Here is a 7,735-nt window from a genome sequence, read left to right as displayed (position 1 = left end):
AAAAAAAAAAAAAATATATATATATATATATTTTTAATTTCCAGAATCAGCTTTAACATGTGCAATGTTTCTTTCTCACTACATCATTGCTGGCTCTCTGTCTGTTGCTGCACAGAATAAACTTCATCTCTGTGGGGTATGTTAATATAATGTGCTCAAATCAGTGGGAGAGAACTCTTCTGTTGTCACATTCTTCATAATGTATTCATACACTATTATGTTGTGCAATTGTTGTGTAGTTACACCACTAAAAGCACGAAGCGAGCATTTATCACCTGTTATTTGAGTAAAGACTGCAAGTAGTAGGGTACAATGGACCTATGTGGTAAAAGGGACATTGTAATTTTATTTTCATCCCTAAACATCAAATAGCAACAAAAACCAACACAGTACTTCACTATATAACTTTTGATGCCTTTATATTTAAAAAAAAAATTTCCCACAAAAAAGTTGTTTCTCCAGTATTGAAGAAAAAAAAAATTAAGGTGGCTTTTAACCAACATTGTACTCTGACGCATTTGCGTAAAAAGAATAAAAGGCAACCACAATGCTTTCCATGCTAAACTCTCTTTTACCACAGTGGTATCAGCTTCAGTAAGCAAAATTAGAAATATGTTCTAGTTTTAAAAGAAGACAAGAAAATAAAAAACAGAGCAAAAATACAGTATGTGTGTGTGTGTATATATATATATATATATATATATATATAATATATGTATAGTATTATACAGTATATTGGCTTTATACTTCTACTTCATTCAAGGCCCAAAGTTTTGTTGTGTATACTTAACAAAAGACCAAAGAAAGTATTGTTAACCAAGGCTCTGAATGAGTTTTGGACTTTTATGTTTAGTCCGTTGTGATGGAATGGAGCAAATGCACACACATTCGTTTCACTAATTTGTGAATTGAGTGTAAAGATTCCAAAGGACTTGACATGCAATTTTGTGAACACTTCCTGTCTGCCATGCTGCTGAGTGGTTTGTGATTGTAGCTCCATGTAGCTTTGTTTTTCTTTTACATCTCTGTCTTATTATCACTCTCTGTTGTTTAAACTGCTAAAATATCATTTAATTCTCACCATATTTCTGATATTATCCATCAAAATAATTTGACATTGTTCACTTTTAATCTAAACCTCTAGCGCAGCACGTTAGCCTGTTAGCTTGTCATTTGCGTTTCGTGTTTCCTACCGTTTCTTTTTCTCTCTCTCGCTCCATTACTTTTCTCTCTCACTCCGTTTTTCACAAGTTCATCAATCAATTGTGGTAAGTCGGAAATCATTCAACAATCAGAGTCATGTCATCTTCTCCTGTTATTGTCACTTGCACTGCTTGCCACATGTTTAGTGTAGCCTTCCCTGTCAGCTGCGAGGGATTCACATGTGATAAATGCAGGAAAATGATTAGGCTGACAGTGAAACCTGGTGAGGGGAGAAGAGTGAGAGGGGAGAGGGGGGTCATAAATAAGCAAGGAGATGTTTGGGCAAGGCATAATGTCCTTTGCTCTTTCTTTGAGATCTTCTCTCCAAACTAGTTTTATTGTTTTGTTGCATACATCTGTTTTGTGAGAATTCCTGAACTTGTTTCTTGTGGAGATCAGACTGGTCTTACAGAATGAAAAACACTAGGATGGTCAAACCTCCTTAGGGTAGCAGGTTTTGACACAAACAATGTTTTGAGACAATCTGGTTTGATTGCCTTTAAACTGTTGTGCAAAAAAACATGAACATAACTTATTTGTGGGTGTTTGTGTGTCTGTGTGTGTGTGTGTGTGTGTGTGTGTATCCAAACATGCCATTACAAAAAAAAATAAAAAATAAAACCCCAAAAAAACCCACAAAAAACACTTGATCTATCTATCTATCTATCTATCTGTCTGTATGTGTGTGTGTGTATATATATATATATATATATATATATACTGCCCTGTCTGCATGACAATACAAGAGCCCATGGCCAGTGAAAACAACCACAAGTTAACAAGAATGACACACACCTACAAATAGCTCTAGAGAAGATCACATGGTGAGGAAACAAACACCCAGCTGCACACTCACATAGACACAAAACAATTAACCACATGAGTGTCAGGATCATGTCACCAAATGGAGAACTAGACTAACCAAAATGACAGGTCCCTGAAAAAAAAAATATATATATTTTACATTTCCAGAATCAGCTTTAACATGTCCAATGTTTAAAAAAAAACAGAGCAAAAATACAGTATGTGTATTGATTCCCCTGGTCTAAATCCTGACTGGAAATCCTCACAAAAAACATTTCTCTCTAAGGGGAATCAAACTCAATTCCTGAAGGGCCAGAGTCCTTCAGAGTTAAAAGATTCAACCCTAATTAAACACACTTGATCCAACTAATCAAGTCCTTCAGGCTTATTTGAAAACTATGTGGTATATGTGTTGGAGCAGGGTTGGAACAAAACTCTGCAGGGCGCCGGCCCTCCAGGAATTTAGTTTGACACCCCTGATTTAGACGTATCATATGAGACTGCTCTCATCAGAGTTACAAATGACGTGCTCTTATCATCCGATCATGGTTGTATTTCTCTATTAGTGCTACTGGATCTCATTGCTGCGTTTGACACAACCATTTACATTACATTTACATTTAGACATTTAGCAGACACTTTTATCCAAAGCGACTTACAAATGAGGACAATGAAAGCAATCAAAATCAATAAAATAGCAATGATATGCAAGTGCTATAACAAGTCTCAGTTAGCTTAATGCAGTACATATAGCAAGGTTTTTTCATCATATAATAAATAATAAAAAACAAAAAGATTAGCAAGTGTTAGTTTTTTTTAAAGAAAACAAGCAGTTAGTAAATAAATAGAGTGCAAGTCTAAAAGTTTTTATTATTATAAAGAATAGAATTAGAATAGAGTGTGCTAGAGTTAGAGGGTCAAATAAAGATGGAAGAGATATGTATTTAGATGATGGCTAAGGACTCAGCTGCTCGGACTGAGTTGGGCAGGTCATTCCACCAGGAGGGAACATTTAATTTAAAAGTACGTGAAAGAGATTTTGTGCCTCTTTGGGATGGCACAATAAAGCAATGTTCACTTGCAGAACGCAAGCTTCTAGAGGGCACATAAGTCTGAAGTAATGAATTTAGGTAAAGGGGTGCATAGCCAGTGGTGGTTTTGTAGGCAAACATTAATACCTTGAATTTTATGCGAGCATCTATTGGTAGCCAGTGCAAATCGATAAACAGAGGTGTGACATGCATTCTTTTCGGCTCGTTCAAAATTAATCTTGCTGCCGCGTTCTGGATTAATTGTAAAGGTTTGATAAAACTGGCTGGAAGAACTGCAAAGAGAGCATTACAATAGTCCAGCCTGGACAGAACAAGAGCTTGAACAAGGAGTTGTGAAGCATGTTCTGAAAGAAAGGGCCTGATCTTCTTGATGTTGAATAAAGCAAATCTGCAGGACCAGGCAGTTTTAGTAACGTGGTCTGAGAAAGTAAGCTGATCATCAGTCATTACTCCAAGGTTTCTGTCTGTTTTTGAAGCAGTTATGGTTGATGTGCCTAACTGGATGGTGAAACTGTGATGAAACGATGGGTTTGATGATGGAACCACAAGCAGTTCTCTCTTGGCAAGTTTGAGTTGAAGGTGATGGTCCTTCATCCAGCAAGAAATGTCTGTTAGACAAGCTGAGATGCGAGCAGCTATCGTCGGATCATCAGGATGGAATGAGTATAACACTATCTATCTATCACTATCTAATACTACTATGAGATAACACTATCGACCACAACATTCTTTTGAGTAGACATCAAAATTATGTTGGTATTAGTGGAATTGCATTGGCATGGTTCAAATCTTACTTATCTGAACATCATCAATTCGTAGCAGTGAATGAAGAGGTATCATATCGATCACAAGTAAAGTATGGAGTACCACAAGGCTCAGTACTAGGACCGCTGCTTTTCATGCTTTATATGTTACCCTTGGGAGATATCATCAGAAAACATGGTTTTAGCATTCACTGTAATGCTGATGATACTCAGCTCTATATTTCTTTGTGGCCTAACGATACATACCAATTTGCAAAACTAATGGAATGCATAGGAGGTATAAAAAACTGGATGACTAGTAATTTCCTACTGCTAAGTTCTGAAAAAACAAAGGTGTTAATTATTGGACCAAAAACCTCTGCATGTAATAACCTAAAACACAGTTTAACACTTGATGGCTGCTCTTTCAATTCTTCGTCATCAGTTAGAAACCTAGGTGTGCTATTTGATAGCAATCTTTCCTTTCAAAACCATGTTTCCAGCATTTTTCAATATAAAAAATCTATCTAAATTATGACCTTTGCTCTCAATGTCAAATGCAGAAATGTTAATTCATGCATTCATGACCTCAAGGTTACATTATTGTAATGCTGTATTGGATGGTTGCTCTGCAAGCTTAATAAACAAATTCCAGCTGGTCCAAAATGCAGCAGTGTTCTTACTAGAACCAGGAAGTATGACCATATTAGCCCGGTTCTGTCAGCTCTGCACTAGCTCCCTATTGAACATCTTATACATTTTAAAATCTTTCTAATTACTTATAAACCCCTGAATGGTTTAGCTCCTCAGTACTCGAGCGAGCTCATATCATATTATAGTCATTCATGTTTGTAGTGATCTCAAAACTCTGGCCATTTGAATATCAAAACCTAGAAAACCTAGAATATCAAAATCAACTGCGGGCGGCAGATCGTTTTCCAAACTTTGCTCAAACTCTGGAACAATTTACCTAACATTGTTAGGGAGGCATAACCTGGCATACACATAACACACTATCACATTTCTATAATTAAAATCTGTTAAAGGATTGTTAGGCTGCATTAATGAGGGCAACCGGAACCGGGAAAACTTTCCATAACACCCGATGTACTCGTTACATCGTAAGAAGAATGGCATCTATGCTAATATTAGTCTGTTTCATTCTTATTCCGAGGTCACTGTATCCATCTAGATCCAGTCTGTTTCCAGACCAGATGGTGGATCAGCACCTAGAGATGACCTCTACCCTGGATGTCAGAGGAAACCATGTCAACCAGATAAGCCCCAGAGATAGATCCCCTGCAAAGACCTTGTCAACTAGATGGCCATCGGGACAAGAACACGGGACCCAGACAAGTCCTCTGCACAATCTGACCTGTGTTGCAGCCTGGAATCAAACCAGGCTCCTTTCTCCATTTGTGTCACTGATGGAGTTTTGGTTCCTTGCCACTGTCGCCTTTGGCTTGCTTAGTTGGGGACGCTTAATTTCTGTCAATATTGTCGGCTTGATTGCACAGACACTATTGGAAGAGAGCTGGGGTTCGTTCTTCGTATGTCGCTAACTCAGTTAGCTGGATTTGATTGTTGATGATTTCGCTTGATCTTGGATTGGTTGGTTCTTCGAAGATCATCCCGGAGTTGCTGTCATAGCAACAGGTCCGTAAGCTTAAACCTGCTCCGGAGCAGGCTTATTTAATGTAAACAGAATTAGATCGCATCTTTTTAAGCAGAATTGATCCTTAAAATCCGTCCCAGACACTGCTACTTTATTAGAAGAGTACCCTACTGATCCAGGGACAGTAATTTACGATAATAATAATTAAAAAATTAATTGAAAAAGAATATAATATTGTTGTGTAGTCTATAATACTAGACACAGCCAGTTTTACTCACTGAAAGATTTATTCAAGATAAAACAGTTACTTTATAATTGTATTGGAGTCTTACGCACATGCTATACAGTTAATCTGAGCCATGCATTAATTTGAGTGGTGACAGATATTATGGGAGTGGCTTGATGGAGCGCAGGACATGCAGATTATTTGATTGCTGTCATGTAGCAAATCGTGTTTCAAAGATAAAATTAAATGAACTGCTAATTACAACATTGAAATAAAAATGTAAAGCCTGTAAAAATACTAGAAATCGTGAATATAAATAATTGGGAATCATGTAAAACATTTTTAAATAAAATAAAAACTTTCATTTATATAAAATTTCAAAGATAAATTTCATTTATCTTTTATACCATTTATGCAGTTTTGTTTGCTTGGCTGTTTCCTTACAAAAGTCCAGAAATTTGTCAAGTTTTTCGTCATTTCTCTTTTTAAATTATATGTCATTACATTGCTGTCTTGGTTTCGAGTATCGATACATCTGCCCTTTTCGGGGAACACGAGAGCGCGCAGTAATCTTAGACATCTTAATCCAGATATTTTAATCAAATCCGCAAATTAGTTTGAAGAACCAAATTAGCCAGAGATCAGTTATCACGATTAGAATATCTGGCATCTTTCAAATCATCTCAGATTTAATAAGTGAGGTAAGAAGAACGGGCCCCTGAACTGGATGATGACATCACTGAATCATCAATGAACTAACCTTAGCTGAAAAGTTTACTGTCTGTTATTGTCCTCTTGCAATATTGACAAACTATTTTCCTGTTTGACACCGTAAAGCTGCTTTGACAAAATCTGTATTGTATAAAGTGCTTTATACAGGTGTCTTGACTTGACTGTCTTTTTCATCTTTTTTTGATTTTAACCGAAGAAAAAAAAAAGGAATTGCAACAAAGTTTAACCATTGGTTTTACTGTTATAACATTCAACTGTGGGACCAGGCACATTTGTAATGTCTGGAATCAAAAAGTTGATGTTACTGTTGGTTAAAACCAGGTTGAGTTTAATAAACAAGAAGCCTTCCAATGTCTGTGCATGACAAAAACAACAACAACAACAAAGCACATTAATGGTAAGTGGTAAGTGGTCAATTCATCCTCTGCATCTGATCTCAGTATCTTCACAGCTACCTGCCTCTAGTGACCAATGTTTCACTAAACAAATTAAATTATTTTGGTAATGGTTTTATGACAACCATAACCTGGATATAAGACAATGTTATCTCTATAGTTATCTACAGTATGCTCATGCAGTGTGACAATCAAAAACCTATGAATTGTACAAGTACAATACTGCAGTCTGGCTCATGTCAGATAAAGCTGCTCTCCACATCGTTGACAAGCGCAAAAGTTCAGTTAGCAGAATGGAAAGAAAATATCAACCACAATGGTAAACTGCCTGACACTTGATTGGTGTGAATCTAGGTCAGTGGTTTTCAAACCCTGGGTCGCAAGACTTCAGGGTGATAAGGAAAAAGTATATATGCATGTAACAAAGTTTAAGATTCAGGGAAAAGGAAGTGAACCAGCAAATGTAACTTTAATAACAAAATAAACATAAAAAACAAAATGAAAGTAAGCAGCAGCCACCTCACGGTAGACTCCAGTGCGTATCTGTCTCTCTGTGTTTGCGCTCTTTGCATTTGCCTAATTGATTCTGTTACTTTGCTTATTAATATGAAGCTGCTTTGAAACAATATCTATTGAATAAAGCACTACATAAATAAAGGTATAAACAATTTAAGGCCCTTCTCAATAATTTTCTGATAAATGAATATCCAACTACAGAATTATTGTGTGTGTATTCTGAACATAGACACGTCTGATGGTGCTTTCTTTTACGGGTTTTTTTTTTTTTTTACACACTCAGAGTTGTACTTGAGGCACACTCAGTGCCATTCACTCATATACCAAATCTTCAGACAAGTCTGCAAAACTTTAAGCACATTATCTGATTTACTGAAATTGTAAAACAAACTTTTTGCAAAATGATAAACATCTGTACATTAGACTCATTCCCTGGGTTTGGGGGGGGG

The sequence above is a fragment of the Sinocyclocheilus anshuiensis genome, unplaced genomic scaffold (assembly GCF_001515605.1).
Source record: "Sinocyclocheilus anshuiensis isolate Anshui unplaced genomic scaffold, SAMN03320099.WGS_v1.1 scaffold1392, whole genome shotgun sequence".
Taxonomy (NCBI): Eukaryota; Metazoa; Chordata; class Actinopteri; order Cypriniformes; family Cyprinidae; genus Sinocyclocheilus; species Sinocyclocheilus anshuiensis.
The sequence above is the reverse complement of the archived record's forward strand: the minus strand, read 5'-3'. Positions refer to the sequence as shown.